Here is a 19,025-nt window from a genome sequence, read left to right as displayed (position 1 = left end):
CTTTAATGTCTTATGTGGGTCTGCCTAGAAACTAATAGTTTTTTATGTTAATCAGGTTTAAAAGTACTAAGTATTCCTAAGAAGTATACACACCACTTACATGTGGATACTTCCTAAAAACAGGCAGTGCATGAGCACTAGTGAGGGGCGTCGTGACTGTGTTGAACACTTGCAACTATGAGGTGAATAAAGTCTGTACTGACTCCTGGTTGCAACATACAGTACCACAGTGTGCTGCTTTGTATTGAGGAGATGTCCTGGACTCACCGGGAAACTCAAGGCTACGGAATGGTGGTAAATTTAAAATACAACAAGTGGGAGTCACAGATACATTGTCTGGGAAAGTGAAACTTAGGAGCTTTGTGAATCCTGTTATAACGCTTTTAGACACATTTATATATCAAGGGGCCAAAGTCACATTTTTTAGCAATTACATTCCTGATCATTCAGGGGTTACCAAGATTCTGCTACTCACTGTAGTTAATAAACAAAAAGCAAACTGGTCTCTGTTCTATCTCATGCACTCAGGCACAACTTTTCCAGATTTAAAGAAAAAGAAAAAAGAAAAGAAAAAGAAGCCCTGTCTCTACACCTCCATTCCCAGGGCAAGCTCAGTCTCTGGCTCCAAGCTCTCTGGGGTGAGTTTTCTTCTAGAAGAGTCCACTGGGACAGGTAAGGAGTAGGAGGCAGGGAGTCCAGTTCTGGGCCGGGGAGTCCGGGATGAAAAGTGAAGGGAGAGGGACGGGGCCCATGCCAAGGGTTTCTCCCTGGTTTCTCAGACAGCTCCTGTGCCAAGACTCAGGGAGACATTGAGACAGAGCGCTTGGCACAGGAGTAGCGGGTCAGGGCGACGTCCCAGGGCCCCAGGCGTGGCTCTCAGGGTCTCAGGCCCCACAGGCAGTGTATGGATTGGGGAGGCCCCGTGTTGAGGGTTCCCCATCTCCGCAGAGTTTCTCTCCTTCTCCCAACCTGTGTCGGGTCCTTCTTCCTGGATTCTCACCGGGCGACTCCAGTTCTCACTCCCATTAGGTAACAGGATTTTAGAGAAGCCAGAGTCGCCGCGGTCCCGGTTCTAAAGTCCTCGCTCACCCACTCAGACTCAGATTCTCCCCAGACGCCAAGGATGGTGGTCATGGCGCCCCGAACCCTCCTGCTGCTGCTCTCGGGGGCTCTGGCCCTGACAGAGACGTGGGCGGGTGAGTGCGGGATCGGGGGATGGCCTCTGCGGGGAGGGGCCAGGGGTCCACCCGACGGTGGTGCAGGACCCGGGGAGCCGCGCGGGGAGGAGGGTCGGGCGGGTCTCAGCCCCTCCTCGCCCCCAGGCTCCCACTCCATGAGGTACTTCAGCGCTGCCGTGTCCTAGCCAGGCCGCGGGGAGCCCCGCTTCATCCCCGTGGGCTACGTGGACTACACACAGTTCGTGTGGCTCGATAGCTACGCTGCGAGTCTGAGGATGGAGCCGCGGGGGCCGTGGGTGGAGCAGGAGCGGCCGGAGTATTGGGAAGAGCAGACACGGATCGCCAAGGCCCACGCACAGACTGACCGAGTGAACCAGCGGACCCTGCGCAGCTGCTACAACCAGAGCGAGGCCGGTGAGTGAACCCGGCCCGGGGCGCAGGTCACGACCCCCCACCTCCATGCCCTACGGACGACCGGGGTACTCCCGAGTCTCCAGGTCTGAGATCCACCCCGAGGCCACGGGACTCGCCCAGACCCTCTACCTGGGAGAAGCCCACGTGCCTTCACCAAAATCCCTGCGGGTTGGTCCGGGAGGGGGCGAGGCTCGGTGGGCGGGGCTGACCGAGGGGCGGGGCCAACCGAGGGGGCGGGGCCAGGGTATCACACCCTCCAGTGGATGATTGGTTGCGACCTGGGGCCCGACGGGCGCCTCTTCCGGTGTGAACAGTTCGCCTAGGATGGCAAGGATTACCTCGCCCTGAAGGAGGACCTGCGCTCCTGAACCGCAGCGGACACTGTGGCTCAGATCTCCAAGCGCAAGTGTGAGGCGGCCAAAGTGACTGAACGAAGGAGAGCCTACCTGGAGGGCACGTGAGTGGAGTGGCTCCACAGATACCTGGAGAATGGGAAGGAGATGCTGCATCGTGCGGGTACCAGGGGCCACAGGGCGCCTCCCCGATCTCCTGTAGACCTCCCACTCTGGCTTAGCACAAGGAGAGGAGGAAAATGGGAGCAACACTAGAATAGCGCCCTCCCTCTGGTCCTGAAGGAGAGGAATCCTCCTGGGTTTCCAGATCCTGTACCAGAGAGTGACTCTGAGGGCCCGCCCTGCTCTCTGGGACAATTAAGGGATGAAGTCTCTGAGGGAGTGGAGGGGAAGACAATCCCTGGAATACTGATCAGGAGTTCCCTTTGACTCCACTGCAGTCTTAGGCACCAGGACCTTTCCCCTCAGGCCTTGTTCTCTGCCTCACACTCAATGTGTGTGGGGGTCTGACTCCAGCTCCTCTGAGTCCTTTGGCCTTCACTCAGGTCAGAATCGGAAGTCCCTGGTCCCCCGCTGAGAGATTAGAACTTTCCAAGGATTAGGAGATTATCCCAGGTGCCCGTGTCCAGTCTGGTGTCTGAGTTTTGTGCTCCCTCCCCTCCCCCCACCCCGCCAGGTATCTGGTTCATTCTTAGGACGGTCACATACTGGTGCTGCTGGAGTGTCCCACGAGAGATGCAAAGTGCCTGAGTTTTCGGACTCTTCCTTTCAGACCCCCCCAATTCACACGTGACCCACCATCCTGTCTTTGACTATGAGGCCACCCTGAGGTGCTGAGCCCTGGGCTTCTACCCTGCGGAGATCAGACTGACCTGGCAGCGGGAGAGTGAGGACCAGACCCACGACGTGGAGCTCGTGGGGACCAGGCCTGCAGGGGATGGAACCTTCCAGAAGTGGGCAGCTGTGGTGGTGCCTTCTGGAGAGGAGCAGAGATTCATGTGCTATGTGCAGCACCAGGGGCTGCCTGAGCTGCAGGAGCTCCTCTGGAGACCTTTAAGAGGGTCGGTGGTGGGGCCTGGGGTCAGAGACCCTCACCTTCCCCTCCTTTCCCAGAGCAGTCTTCCCAGCCCACTATCCCCATCATGGGCATCATTGCTGGACTGGTTGTCTTTGCAGCTGTTGTCACTGAAGCTGTGGTCACTTTTGTGCTGTGGAGGAAGAAGAGCTCTGAGTTTTTTTGTCCCACTGAGGGTTCCAAGCCCCAGGTAGAAATGCCCTGCCTGGTTACTGGGAAGCACCATCTACACTCATGGGCTGACCCAGCCTACGCCTTGTGTGCCAGCACTTACTCTTTTGTAAAGCACATGTGACAAAGAAGCACGATTTATCACCTTGAGGATTGTAGTGATGGGGACCTGATCCCAGTAATCACAGGTCAGGGAAAGGTCCCTGGCTAAGGACAGACCTTAGGAGGGCAGTTAGTCCAGGACCCACATCTGCTTTCCTTGTTTTCCCTTATCCTGCCCTGGGTCTGCAGTCACACATTTCTGGAAACTTCTCTGGGGTCCAAGACTAGGAGTTTCCTCTAGGGCCTCATGGCGCTGCCACCTTTCTGACCTCTCAAAGGACATTTTCTTCCCACAGATAGAAAAGGAGGGAGCTACTCTCAGGCTGCAAGTAAGTATGAAGGAGGCTGATCCCTGAGATCCTTGGGATCTTGTGGTTGGGAGCCCATGGGGGAGCTCACTCAGGCAATATTTCCTCCTCTGGCCATATCTCCTGTGGGCTCTGACCAGGTCCTGTTTTTGTTGTACCCCAGGCAGTGACAGTGTCCAGGGCTCTGATGTCTCTCACGGCTTGTAAATGTGAGACCCTGGGGGCCTGATGTGTGTGGGTTGTTGGGGGGAACAGTGGACACAGCTGTGCCATGAGGTTTCTTTGACTTGGATGTATTGAGCATGTGCTGGGCTGTTTCAAGTGTCACCCCTCACTGTGACAGATACGAATTTGTTCATGAATGTTTTTCTGCAGTCTGAGACAGCTGCCCTGTGTGGGACTGAATGGCAAGATTTGTTAACTCTTTCCCTTTGTGACTTCAAGAACCCTGACTTCTTTTTCTGCAAAGGCATCTGAATGTGTCTGTGTTCCTGTAGGCATAATGTGAGGAGGTGGCGAGACCAGCCCAACCCCATGTCCACCATGACCCTCTTCCCCACGCTGACCTGCATTCCTTCCCCAATCACCTTTCCTGTTCCAGAAATGGGGCTGGGATGTCTCCATCTCTGTCTCAACTTTATGGTGCACTGAGCTATAACTTCTTACTTCCCTATTAAAATTAGAATCTGAGTATAAATTTACTTTTTCAAATGATTTCCAAGAGAGGTTGATGGGTTAATTAAAGGAGAAGATTCCTGAAATTTGAGAGACAAAATAAATGGAAGACATGAGAACCTTCCACGGTACACGTGTTTCTTGTGCTGATTTGTTGCAGAGGAGGAGACTAGATGGGGCTGTGCACACTGGGTGCTCAGGCCACCATGAACTTTATGTGGTCACTGCTCAGCTGGGTCATCTTTGCTGCTCCATCGTCCTTGGCCCTTCAGTAGAACCTTGTCCCACCAGGACCTGTGATCACAGGTGTTAGGCAGGAATCTAGACCCAACGTGGCGGCGTTACCCGGCGTAGCAGGCCTTTTGTTAAAGACTCCCTTCACCCTTGTACACACCCGCAGACTTACATGCGTCAGAGTTCTGGCTGGGCAACCACACTCCCCCATGACCCGCAGCTCACCTGCATTCCACAAGTTCGTAAACAGCAGTTTCGGTTGACAGTTTCCAAAGATCCCTTCCTCATGACCCTTACTCAACTCCTGCCCTAGTAGTTTCAAGACCCCCCAGGCCCTGTTTGCACAACCAGCTTCCCTACCTCTTGGACTATAAAAAGCCCCTCAGCGCTACTTCCTCGGCCCGCACCTTTGGACCGAGAAACCTCGCCTGCGAGTCCTAATAAAGGCTATTGTCACTGCCATTTGCCTTGTGTCTTCGTTCCCGGTTTGGCTCCAGCCTCAGTTTACCTTTACAACAGGGACTTGGATATCACCTAGGGTGGCCCCTACACATAGAAGTTCCTGTGTTATCAGAAGAAAAATTTTCAGACCCCTATACCTCTTCTTCCAGGTCTCTTTCAATTGTATTTCCATCTTTTCCCCAACCACCTTCTTTTTTTTTTTTTTTTTTTTTGAGACTGAGTCTCACTCAGGCTGGAGTGCAGTGGCGCCATCTCGGCTCACTGCAACCTCCACCTCCCGGGTTCAAGTGATTCTCCTGTCTCAGTCTCCCTAGTAATTGGGACCACAGATACGTGCCACAACGCCCAGCTTATTTTTTGTATTTTTAGTAGAGATGGAATTTCACCATATTAGACAGGATGGTCTTGATCTCCCGACCTTGTGATCCGCCCACCTCTGCCTCCCAAAGTGCTGGGATTACAGGCATGAGCCACCAAGCCTGGCCTCCCCAACATTCTTAAAGGAAGCAGATTCTGAAACTTCCAGAGGAGAGGTCCCAGAGTTTTTCATCATAGGTTACTTTCTGTTGGAACTCCTCTTCTGCTCTCTCTCCTACTCTTCTTCCTGCCCTGAGTTGTAGTAATCCTAGTGCTGGCTCCAATCCAAACTCATGGATTTGTAAAGCAGAGTCTAATTTAGATTCACATGTGGTTGGAAAATTGGACCCATAAGCCTAGGGTTATCTTTCCTGAAGAGAAATATATGTTTGTGTGCTGCAGTGTGCAGGAGGGTTGGTGTGGGAGGAGGGAGGGAGGGAGGACACAAAAGTAGCCCTGGCAAGAAAAGCACTGGTGCATTTATGTCCACATGAGATAAAATTGTTCTGTAGCTGCTACAAAATGACATTTGACCTGAGGTTTTTAGAATAGGGAGATGCTCTACAGTGATCATCTATTCAACTTACATTTGTTGTCTGCTAGGGATATGACTGCTTTTGCATTTAGAAAACATCATTAAAGTAAAATTAGAAACATTTCTGGCCTTGTGGTGTATACGTTCTAGATGCAAGCTTGTCCAACCTGTGGCTCTCGGGATGCACGTGGCCCAGGACAGCTTTAGAATGTGACGACTTTTTTGTTTATTTGTAGTGGCAGATATCATGAAAATTATCCACGCACCTTTTTTTCTTTTCTCTATTTTTTTCTGCTCATCAGCTGTCATTAGTGTATTTTTTTGTGTAGCTCAAGACAACTCTTCCCATGTGAACCAGGGAAGACAAACGATTGGACACCTCTGTAGGCAGATGATAGATATAGTATAAGCAGAGTAGGAACCGAAAATGCTTGAGTGAGAAGGTGGCAAGTGCTGTGTGGCAGGTGATCCAGAGTGCGGGCTGTGGGGACAGGGAGGTGGCTGTTGTGCTGGGTGGTCAGCATGGGCCTTGTTGCAAATGTGACCTTGGAGTAAAGATTTGAGGGATGTGAGGAGTTGTCCACAGGGATGTCTGAGAAAGTTCTTTTCAGGCAGGGAACCTTCAGTGCAGATGCAATAGGGCAGGAAATTGTCTGTGTTCCTGGAAGGATGAAGAGGTCAGAAGGGTTGAACAGAGAGAAACTGAAATGAGGTCAGAGGTGTGGACAGAGCAGGTAGCCCTGGAGGATGTGGGAAGGGTGTTGACCTTTGCTCTGAATGACATGGGGAGTTAGAGGACATTGTTGAAAAGTGGGACATGGTAGGACTTATCCTTTGAAAGCTTCTCTCTGGCTGCTGTGCTGAGAACAGAATTGAGAGGTGGGGACCAGTGAGGCAGTGGGGAAAACAGTGGGAAAGGAGTGGAATATTCCAGAATGGAGACGTTGCTTACCTTGACTGGGGTGTGAGCAGGGGAAATAGTGGGAAGTGAAGGGATTCTGGATAAATGTGAAGATGGACTTCACAGCACTTGCTAATGGATTTATCTGTGGTGTGAGAAGAAGAATCAAGGACACCTACAGTGTTGGACTGAGTGAGCAGAAGGGTGGAGCTGCTGTCAGTGGAGATGGGGAGACTCTGGCAGGAGCATACAGAGGAGAGGGCGTCGCAGGCATTCAGTGGAGGAGACATCTACGAGGAATGCAGGTGAGGGGCCCAGATGCCTCTGCAGCTACAGATTCATCATCCAATCACTCTCCTACTTCCGCCAGCCCTGTGTCTCGGAGCCAGAGCACTGATTCTCCCCTGGGCTGTCTGCACAGGCAGGTGAAAGTCAGGGTAAGTTACGGTCTGCTGTTGGTTATAATAAGTCACAGATTATTGTGCTTTCTCAGATAATTAAAGAAATAATAAGATAATTTTTAACTAGAACACTTATTGAGAAGACCACAATAATGCAAAGATTTTATTCATCTAAAGAAGGCAACACAAGAAAAATAGTTGAGCAAGAAAGAGATAATATTAGAAGGCAGCAAATGACAATGTACAGACTTAAACCCAATGAGGTCAACAATTACATTAAACATAATGGACTCAGACACTCCAATTACAAGACAAATAGTGCAGAGGGGTAAAAATAAATAAGTAAATAAATAAATAACCGTAGGCTATTGACAAAAGCCATAATTTCAGTAGAAGGTACAGAAAATTGAAAAGGATAGAAAAGAAATACCAGACAAACATTCATGAAAAACCACATGGAGATGTCATTTAGAAAAATTACAGGACATGGGTCTCCTGAGACATAGAGCACATGCAGACAGCTCACACTGTGTTTTTCCTTTTTTTCAGAGACAGGGTCTGTTGCCCAGGCTGCAATGCAATGGTGATATCATACCTCACTGTAACCTCAAACTCCTGGGCTGAAGCAATTCTCCTGCCTCAGCCTTCCATGTAACTAGGACGACAGGCATGTGCCGCCACAGCTGCTATAATGTCTCATTTTCTCATTTGCTGTGGTGTGATCAAGGAAACAATATCGTGCCATGTATTTGACTTGCAGCAGGTACATAACAAATGTCAGGTGAATGAAGAAATAAAACCATTTAGTAATCCAAGCCATATGCACATTTACATTTTTCAGGTGAGGAGCAACATCCCAGACAAGTAAAATAAACTGATTTACAATATCCAGAGCAGAATCGAGAACACATTCCCTGTGCTAAAGGAATCAGAGCTCTACCAGGGGTCATAGCAGGTATCATGCAAGTCAGATACGCTAATTACTAGAATTGGAATTGATACATTTTGAGATATACTAAACAAAGGGTTTGGGAGGATTAATTGAATGCAGAAATAAAGGAAAAAAATAGATTTGTTTAAAAGATGGATAAAGTCTTTAAAGAAACAACTTTTTTTAAAAGTGACCTTATGTGGACCAAAGCAGAGATGAGCTCAAGTGTCAGGTGGGAAAATGCCTAAGTGCAGCTTCCAGACCCAAGGGAGAACCAACAATCCTGGGACATTTTCGGTTGTCACGTGGGGATTGGTGGGAGGGGGTGAGTGGGGGTGCTGCCGGCAAACCTCCCACAATGCACAGGGCAGGCCGCGCCACAAGAGAGTCTCTGTCCCAAACTGTTTATAGTGCTGCTTTTGAGAAACCCGCCCCAGAGGTAAGTGCTGTAGTGTCCTCACCATTTCACCGATTAAGAAACTGAGGCACCAGGAAGAAAAGTGTCAGTAGGACCAGAGCTGCAGGTTGGATCCGGGCCACCTGGCTGTAGGGTCTTGGCTCCCCTGATTAAGTCAGGAACCCGGGAGCCGACCACAAACAATCCCAGCTGCGTGGTGCCTTCATGGTCTGTGGGCGCCCCCTGGTGTTGACACTGGGCCTGTGGCCAAATGAGGCTTGCGAGAAAAGGAAACACAGGTTTGGGTAGCGGGATAGTCCTTCAGGCTCTCCAGATTTCAAGCCATGACTGACACTGAGAAAAAATAATGTCCGCCTTAATTATCTGTCCAACCTTGTTTTTCCCAGTCCCGTCCAGTTCCCTCCATCGACTCCATCAACATCAGTACCTGCCAGATGCCCAGTACCCACCATGTGAGGAGTGAAAAGGCCCCAGGACTAAAGGACAAGACGAGGTTCCACCCAGTCATCCCTCCCTTCCTAGAGCTCTAGCTCTGTGCCTTTAGTGTTTAGGCTCTTAACCTGGGGTCCGCGAACCCACTTTCCTGTGACACTGCATGCAGAAGTGATGTTACATGCACACATGACTTCATTACAGGACATTGGATATTAATATTCATCAGATCAACGGCGGGCCCAAGACACCACTCTTCCCCCAACAGTTTGTGATCCTCTAAATTAAAGAAAGGGTAGAGATTGAGGGAGGCCCTAACTCCAAATCTTCTACCACTTCTAGGGAAGTGCTGAAAAGAAGTGCAAAGTACTCAACCCGCTCTGGGGATACACCGGGAAAGCAGAGGTTTGATGGATTTCAAATTCCATCAAAGAAATACAATTTTGGCAAAATATCCAAGTCACTTTTCTAAGCCCCGGGCAGCAGCTCAAAACAAACAACATCAAAAACAAAACAAAGTATCAGCCCAGGTGAAATCATTGAAGCTATAAAACTTTGTGAGACCTGTAGTTACAGAGGACAATTCAATTTAGGGGTGCAGCAGAAAACCCCTACATCATATAGTGTGGGGAAAAGAAAGAGAGATCAGACGGTTACTGTGTCTATATAGAAAGAAGTAGACATAAGAGACTCCATTTTGTTCTGTATTTGAGATGCTGTTCATCTGTGACCCTACCCCCAACCCTGTCCTTGCAAGAGACATGTGCTGTGGTGACTCAAGGTTTAAAGGATTTTGGGCTGTGCAGGGTGTGCTTTGTTAAACAAGGGCCTGAAGGCCGCTTGCTGGTTAAAAGTCATCACCATTCTCTTAATCTCAAGTACCCAGGGGCACATACACTGTGGAAGTTCGCAGGGACCTCTGCCTAGGAAAACTAGGTATTGTCCAAGGTTTCTCCCCATGTGATAGTCTGAAATATGGCCTCGTGGGAAGGGAAAGACCTGATGGTCCCCCAGCCTGGCACCCGTGAAGGGTCTGTGCTGAGGAGGACCAGTACAAGAGGAAAGAAGGCCTCTGGGCAGGTGAGATAGAGGAAGGCATCTGTCTCCTGCCCGTCCCTGGGCCATGGAATGTCTCCGTGTAAAACCCGATTGTATGTTCTATTTTTTTTTTTTTTTTTTTTTGAGACGGAGTCTGGCTCTGTGGCCCAGGCTGGAGTGCAGTGGCCAGATCTCAGCTCACTGCAAGCTCCGCCGCCCAGGTTTACGCCATTCTCCTGCCTCAGCCTCCCGAGTAGCTGGGACTACAGGCGCCCGCCATCTCGCCCGGCTAGTTTTTTGTATTTTTTAAGTAGAGACGAGGTTTCACCGGGTTAGCCAGGATGGTCTCGATCTCCTGACCTCGTGATCCGCCCGTCTCGGCCTCCCAATGTGCTGGGATTACAGGCTTGAGCCACGGCGCCCGGCCTGTATGTTCTATTTAGTGAGATAGGAGAAAACCACCTTAGGGCTGAAGGTGGGACGTGCAATGCTGCTCTTTATGCACTAAAAAGGTTTATGGAGATATTTGCATATGCATGTCAAGGCACAGCACTTTTCCTTAAACTTATTCATGTCACAGAGATCTTTATTCATATGTCTTTCTGCTGACCTCCCTACTATGATCCTATTGTCCTGCCACTTCCCTTTTTCTAAGATGGTAAAGATAATGATCAATAAATACTAAGGGAACTCAGAGACGGGTGCTGGCGCGGGTCCTCTGCATGCTGAGCGCCAGTCCCCTGGGCCCACTTTTTCTTTCTCTATACTTTGTCTCTGTGTCTCATTTCTTTTCTCAAGTCTCTCCTTCCACCTAAGGAGAAACACCACAGGTGTAGAGGGGCAGGCCACCCCTTCAATATAGGGGGGACCTTCAGCAGTGCATAGTGAGGCCGCTGCTGTGTAAAAAGATAGAATCTCCTTGATTCCTGATGTTTACATTTACTACTCACTTCTTTGACTTTTTAGATGCCAATTTCACATTCGACATCTTTCAGTTATTTTGCTTACTATATCTAAGCAGAGGATTTAAACTTGTTTCTGAAGCAGAAAACCAGGGACTGGTTATGAGCTATCACCCCACTTTGTGGCTCTCTTATGCAATAAGCACAAGAGATTGTGGGCCAACAGAATTTGTAGCAAGGTAAACATAAACCCTTCATTTCAGCCTCTTTGTCTGGTGATGTTCTAGTCTTGCTCCAGTCTTAACATTTTAAAACATATAATTTTGCTCAAATTTCATTTTATAGGAAGTCATATATATTCATTTCTGTTGGGTTTGTCAGTGAAAGCCTTCTGAAAACAACTGTGGAGGAAAGACAGGTAAATAAATGCACGGTGCTCCCATATGTTAGTGCTCACTGCATCTCACCAATGTGTTGAAAGGACACAAAGATAGATGTGTACCCGCCCCTCTCGCTACACTCTTTGTTCTGCTTTCTAATCTCTGCACGTACCAGAGGTTTCGTAAGTTCTGTAAGTACATGTTTTTCTTTCTGAGGCCAGGTCACAAGGAATGTTTAAGTAAGATAGCCAGGTCACAAGGTGTGTTTAAGCAAGATAGCCATAAACTGGTTGTGCAACCTGACGCAATATAATTAACTGCCTTTGTGTAGAACTGCTCTTCCGCCTCAAGGGTTGTACTGAAATATCAGAAATGGCAGGAACCAATCATAGTTTGCCAAATCGCTTTGTTCAAACTCCAGCCAATCATACCTCTAATTTGTATAATGATTCTATGCCTACTTTCCTTAGACTATATAACATTGTTCGGAGCTGAGTGGGGGAGCTCTCCTGCCCGTCTCGTTTCGCGAGTGAGGGAGAGTTCCAGGTTCGAACCTGTAATAAAGATCCTTGCTACTTAGCTTTGACTCTGGACTCTGGTGGTCTTCTTCGGGGAATAAACGGTCTGGGCATAACAAATGGGGGCTCGTCCAGGATTTCCCCCAAGCCCACCAGACCCCCAAGTCAATGGATCTTAATCTGTAGGTAAGCTGGCTTTGTCACTGTCTCTGTCTTTGCCTCTGTCTGTCTCCCTGAAATTTCACGAAATCCGTAATCTGTAATCTGTATTGGTCTGTTTTGTAAGTGGCACGGTCTTGGCAGACGCGCTAAAAGACAGCCACTCGGGACTGGTGGGAGACGTCCCCCAGTGCCCATCTGGGGGCCTCCATTCTTGGTTGCCCCGTCTGACTCAGGTCTGAAGTCCGACACGCGCTCGCGAAGGCTCATCATTTCTCACTGTCTGTCCGTTATTGTTAAGTGTTAAGTGTAAGTCCAAAACGAAACATAAAACCTTTTCTTCCCCTTCCAGGACCGGACCTGTCGGATACTCCCCTCTGCTTCACACTCATTTTCGTCCCTCCTTCTCTTTGTAGGAGCAATCCAAAGATAGGCAACAACCAGAGCTCGCCGCTCTCACTCCTTGTTACCAATTTTAAGGATGTGAAGGCTCGGGGGCGTAACTTAAGCGTAGAACTAAAGAAGGGAAAGCAACTTTCTGCCATTCAGAGTGGCCCTCTTTCGGCGTAGGGTGGCCCTTCGAAGGAACTTTCTGTCTCTCTATTATTACTAAGGTAAAAACTAAGATTTTCCTGCCAGGGCAGTCAGGACATCCTGATCAAATTCCTTATATTCTAGTGTGGCAGGATCTTGTGGAAAACCCACCGCCCTGGATAACTCCATTCATCCCTGAGCCCTGCAAGGTCCTAGTAACGTGACCTACAAGACAAAGGACTCCCTCTGCTCCCTCGGCCCCTGTGCTGCCAGACAGCCAGGACCCCCTAACGTTAGAACCCACACTTCCCCCACCATATCCGCACCTTATCCCGCAGGACCCAGTCCCCTAGGGTGGTGCTTCCGTAGAGGGAAACGGAGAAGCGGAAGCAGCCAAGAGCGAAAGTAACCCAGGGGGGCCGGCCGGCTGAACGCAAGGCCGCGTACAGCGGGACCAAGCTTCCCGACTCCCTGACTCCACCGTAGCCCTGCCTCTCAGAGAAATAAGATCGCTCGATGATACCGGGCTCTCCCGTCTCATGTATTGGCCTTTTTCCACTAGTAATTTATACAATTAGAAGTCCCAAAATGCTCGGTTCTCAGATAATCCCAAAGATCTAACTTCATTGTTAGACAGTGTCATGTTACTCACCAGCTGACCTGGGATGACTGTCAACAGCTCCTCCGAATCCTGTTCACAATGGAGGAGCGGGAAAGAATCCAAGTTGAGGCCAGAAAACTGGTTCCAGGAGATGACGGCCAGCCAACTGCAAATCCTGACCTCATTAATGCGGCTTTTCCTTTGACCCGGCCCAGATAGGACTACAACACGGCAGAAGGTAGAGGACAACTGCTCATTTATCGCCAGACTCTAATGGCGGGTCTCCGGGCTGCAGCTCGCAAGCCCACCAATTTGGCTAAAGTATATTCTGTGTTACAAGGTAAGACAGAAAGCCCCGCTGTGTATTTAAAGAGATTAATGGAAGCCTTCAGACAGTTTACCCCTATGGACCCGGAAGCACCGGAAAATCAGGCAGCAGTAGTAATGTCCTTTGTAAACCAGGCAACACCAGATATTAAAAGAAAACTCCAGAAATTAGAAGGTTTAGAGGGAAAGCAGATTCAGGACCTCCTTCAGATGGCCCAGCGAGTTTATAATAATAGGGATACTCCAGAAAAGAAACAGTTCAAGGCAATCAAAGAAATGACCAAAGTCTTAGTAGCAGCTTTCCCCCAGGCAGGGAATGGCCAAAGCAGAAAGCAGAAAAAGCAAGGCTCTAGGCAAGGATTAGAAAAGGATCAGTGTGCTTATTGCAAGGAACGTGGTCACTGGATTAAAGACTGCCCAAAGAAACGGAGACCAGCTAACCCTACCTCCGTGCTCGTTACCCAGGACTCTGACTAGGGGGGATGGGGTTCGGACCCCCTCCCCGAACCCAGGGTAACTTTGCAAGTGGAGGGGTCCCCAGTTCACTTCTTGGTCGATACTGGGGTGGAACGCTCAGTCCTAACCAAACCAATTGGAAAAATGTCTAAGAAAACATCCTGGGTGCACGGGGACACAGGCATCAAAAAATACCCCTGGACAACCCAGAGGACTGTAGACTTAGGAACGGGAAAAGTCTCCCATTCCTTCCTAGTCATCCCAGAGAGCCCCTGCCCTCTACTAGGGAGGGACTTGCTGACAAAAATGGGGACCCAAATCCACTTTGAGCCAGAAGGGCCCAAGATAACTGATTCCCAAAACAGGCCAATATCTATCCTGACTGTCACCTCAGAAGATGAGTACAGACTCCATCAAGAGCAAAAGCCCCCCGATCAGGAAATTGACTCTTGGCTCCAGCGTTTCCCGAAGCGTGGGCAGAAACTGGGGGCTTAGGGCTAGCTAAACATCGACCTGCCATATTTGTGGAAGTTAAGCCAGGGACGGACCCGGTTCGGGTTCGGCAATATCCTATGCCCCTGGAGGCAAGAGAAGGAATTACGCCCCATATCCGCCGACTCCTAGACCAGGGAGTCCTACGGGCTTGCCACTCATCCTGGAATACTCCACTGTTACCTCTTCGTAAACCCAACAGTACGGACTACAGGCCAGTACAGTATTTAAGAGAAGTTAATAAAAAGGTCATGGACATACATCCCACTGTGCCCAATCCATACACCCTTCTGAGTGCTTTACATCCCGAAAAACAGTGGTATAACATTCTTGATCTAAAAGATGCTTTCTTCAGCCTTCCTCTGGCTCCCAAAAGTCAAGAACTCTTTGCATTTCAATGGACGGATCCTGAGAGGGGCATCAACGGTCAGCTAACATGGACCAGGCTGCCACAAGGGTTCAAGAACTCGCCAACTCTGTTCGATGAAGCCCTTCATGAAGATCTAGGTGAGTACAGGCGGCAACACCCTGAAATAACTCTTTTGCAATATGTTGATGATCTCTTAATAGCGGCCAGGTCCCCGGAAACTTGTGTTCAAGGGACTGAGGACCTCTTGAAGACTCTGGGGGAGCTAGGCTACCGAGCCTCAGCAACAAAGGCTCAGATCTGCAAGTCGGAGGTAACTTATCTGGGGTATCTATTAAAAGGGGGGCAACGCTGGCTAACCAAAGCCCGAAAGGAAACAGTCCTACGCATCCCTAGACCTCAGTCGACACGGCAAGTGAGAGAATTCCTGGGGTCGGCAGGGTTCTGTAGGTTATGGATACCCGGATTTGCTGAGTTAGCCAAGCCCCTATACCAGGCAACAAAGGAACGGCAGCCCTTCAATTGGACGGAAGAGGCTGAGCTGGCCTTTCAACAAATCAAAACTGCCTTGTTATCAGCCCCCGCGCTGGGGCTCCCTGATGTCTCCAAGCCCTTCCACTTATACGTAGATGAAAGTAAGGGTGTTGCAAAAGCCGTGTTAACACAGTACCTAGGCCCCTGGCAGAGGCCAGTTGCCTATTTGTCAAAAAAATTAGATTCAGTGGCTGCTGGCTGGCCACCCTGCCTGCGGATAATCATGGCGACTGCCCTAATGGTCCAAGACGCTGATAAACTTATCATGGGGCAAGAGTTGCACGTTATAACCCCGCATGCCATTGAAGGCGTCCTCCGGCAGCCGCCGGACCGATGGATGAGTAACACCCGGCTCACCCACTATCAAGGACTGCTATTAAACCCCTCAGAATAACTTTTCTGCCCCCAACCTCTTTAAACCCTGCTTCACTGCTGCCAAATCCAGACTTAGACGCCCCATTCCATGAGTGCACTGAGATACTGGCTCAGGTGCATGGGGTGCGGGAGGACCTGCAAGATCGTCCGCTCCCCAACACAGAACTCATCTGGTTCACTGATGGCAGCAGCTACGTCCACCAAGGCCAGTGGTATGCAGGAGCGGCTGTAACGTCAGAGACTGAGGTAATCTGGGCGGAACCCTTGCCTCCAGGGACATCGGCCCAAAGAGCCGAACTGATAGCGCTCACACAGGCCCTCACCCTAGGGGCAGAGAAAAAACTAACAGTATACACGGATAGCCGCTATGCTTTCGCTACTGCGCACATACATGGGGCCATCTACAGAGAGAGGGGACTATTAACAGACGAAGGCAAAGAAATAAAAAACAAGCAAGAGATCCTAGCTCTATTAACTGCTTTGTGGAAACCAAAGAAATTGGCTATCGTACATTGCCCTGGGCATCAGAAACCAACTACGCCAATTGCTCGAGGCAACTTCTTAGCCGACCAAACTGCAAGGAGCATAGCAAAAGCTCCCAGTCAGCTCCTCGCGCTCCAGCTCCCCGATCCTGCCCCGCGAAAATTGCCATGTTTTCCCGACTATACTGAACAGGATCGCGAATGGATGGACATGCTTCCCCTAAAACAGGTTCAAAATGGGTGGTGGACTGATATAAATGACCAAACCATCCTGCCAGAGAAATTAGGACGGCAGGTGTTGGAACACATCCACTGGACAACTCACCTGGGTGCCCGGCGAATGATAGACTTAATCAGGCACGCCAAGTTCAGAATCAGGCGCATAGCTGAACTGGCCAGCGATGTCACAACAAATTGCAAAGCCTGCCAACTGAACAATGCTTGTCCCCAAACCCAGACCGCCGCAGGAATTAGGTGTAGAGGAACTAGGCCTGGTATCTATTGGGAAATAGACTTTACTGAGATAAAGCCTGGAAAATATAGGTATCAGTACTTACTTGTCTTTGTAGATACTTTTTCAGGATGGACAGAAGTGTTCCCAACTAAGAGAGAAACTGCTCAGGTTGTAGCAAAGAAAATTTTGGAAGAAATCCTCCCCAGGTATGGCTTTCCCGTCCAGATAGGGTCAGACAATGGACCAGCCTTCGTTGCTAAGGTAAGTCAGGATTTGGCTTCCATTCTTGGGGCAAATTGGAAATTACATTGTGCTTATAGGCCCCAAAGCTCAGGACAGGTAGAAAGGATGAATCGGACTCTAAAGGAGACCTTAACTAAATTGACCATGGAGACTGGTGCTAATTAGGTAGTACTTCTCCCCTACGCTCTGTTCCGGGCCCGAAATACCCCTTACAGACTGGGCCTCACACCATATGAAATCATGTATGGCAGACCCCCACCCCTGGTCCCCAGTCTAAAAGATGACTTACTCAAACCTGAAACTGAAAATGTCTCTGAGCTCTTGTTCTCCTTACAAGCCTTACAGAAAATTCACCAGGAAATTTGGCCCAGACTACGAGAACTGTACGAGGCAGGACCTCCGCCGACGACTCATCCGTTCCAGCCGGGAGACTGGGTCCTAGTCAAGCGCCACCGGCAAGAAACTCTTCAACCCAGGTGGAAAGGACCACTGCAAGTACTCCTGACTACTCCCACCGCTCTCAAGGTAGAAGGCATTGCTTCGTAGATCCACTACACACACGTCAAACCAGTAGACCCAACATCCGACCTTCTCGGGCCGTCTGGAGCACCGGTTACATGGACTGTAGACAAAGCTAAGAACAATCCCTTAAAGCTAACCCTGCGCCGTCATCCCCATAGCCGTAACCATGTCTAGCTTACCTATGCTTTTATGCCTTATGCATCTGACTCTCCTCACTGCTGCGTCGTCTAATCCCTATGTCTGGAGGTTCTGGCTCTATGAAAACAAAACTCATCCTGGGGAAACCCCCCAGGCGGGTAAACTGCTGGCTAGTGCAGACTGCCCCCCCTCAGGGTGTAATACTATAGTTTACCTCAATTTCACTAGGTTCCAGATTGCCCAACCAGCAATACCCATGATCTGTTTTGAATATGATCAAACTGAATATAATTGTAAAAATTATTGGTGGCACCAGAGTGCAGGTTGCCCATATAGCTACTGTAAGACGCACTCTGTCCGATACTGGAGAGAACAACAAGGGTGGTATTTTTACAAAACTGAGTCTCCCGTCACTTACACTTGGATAATTAGAGACCCATAGGACTCTCGGTGGACAACCCCACAACATGGGGGAGTATATTACTCATCAACTAGTACCTGGCCCAGTAGCCGTTTATATCTGTGGAGAAGTCTAGTCCAGATTCAACCCTTAATCCATACACAAATCCACAGGCAAGAAACCAAGCTATCACAAGACTTGCAGCCCTTCTCCTGGCTAACCCTACTACAGGAAGGGCTAGCATTCGCCATCCTCACCGGTTTAGGCGACCTGTCCTCTTGCTTTATGTGTGCAACCCTAGGAAGACCACCATTAACGGCTGTTCCTCTATCCTCCCCTCCCACAAACTATACAGGTTTTAACTCGTCAATAGTCACGATACCCGATGTGGCCCTGTACCGTGACCCATACCAAGAGAAATACCCCTATTGTTATTCAGCATTTAGCAAAAGCCTCTGTAACCAATCGGCTACATACCCTAATAGTCCCATATATGCTCCCCCTGCTGTGTTCTTCTGGTGTAATATGACTCTGTTAAAGACTCTGTCCAAAAGCATCTCTGACGGACAGTTGTGTATCCCTGTTACCCTAGTTCCCCGACTGACACTGCTAACCCCGGCAGAGTTCATAGGCTGGGCAGGGACCACCCCAACTAAAACTGTGCAACATAGACGAGCAGTTTTTCTACCACTAATTGCCGGAATATCCTTAACCACCTCTGTCGTCACAGCGGGGTTAGCAGGAGGGGCCCTACAACACTCCATGATAGAAAATGACAAGCTGTTACAACAATTCTCTGTTGCTATGGAAGACTCCGCCTATTCCCTAGCCTCCCTTTAGCGGCAGCTCATCTCCCTAGCACAGGTCACCCTTCAAAACCGCAGAGCCTTAGACTTACTCACGGCTGAGAAAGGAGGTACCTGTATGTTCCTCAAAGAAGAATGCTGTTTCTATATAAATGAGTCAGGGTTAGTTGAGGAAAGAGTCCAACACCTACACAAACTAAGCTTAGAAATGAAAAAGCAACAATTCACTACAGCCGCTAACAATTGGTGGAGCTCTTCGATGTTTTCCCTTCTGGCACCCCTTTTAGGCCCCCTAATGTCTTTACTACTTCTATTCACTATAGGCCCCTGTGTGGTAAATAAAATTTTAC

The 19,025-nt window shown here is 49.4% G+C and overlaps 2 pseudogenes; one reads left to right on the top strand and one right to left on the bottom strand.

Annotated features, from left to right (window-relative positions):
* The first annotated feature begins 409 nt into the window (after positions 1–409).
* Positions 410–2,004, top strand: LOC105491572 (patr class I histocompatibility antigen, alpha chain G-like; annotated as a pseudogene).
* A 4,057-nt stretch (positions 2,005–6,061) lies between these two features.
* LOC139363193 (uncharacterized) lies at positions 6,062–7,174 on the bottom strand (annotated as a pseudogene).
* Between the last annotated feature and the right edge of the window lie 11,851 nt (positions 7,175–19,025).

This window comes from Macaca nemestrina, chromosome 5 (genome assembly GCF_043159975.1).
Source record: "Macaca nemestrina isolate mMacNem1 chromosome 5, mMacNem.hap1, whole genome shotgun sequence".
Lineage (NCBI taxonomy): Eukaryota > Metazoa > Chordata > Mammalia > Primates > Cercopithecidae > Macaca > Macaca nemestrina.
This window is presented reverse-complemented; position numbering and strand designations above follow the sequence as displayed.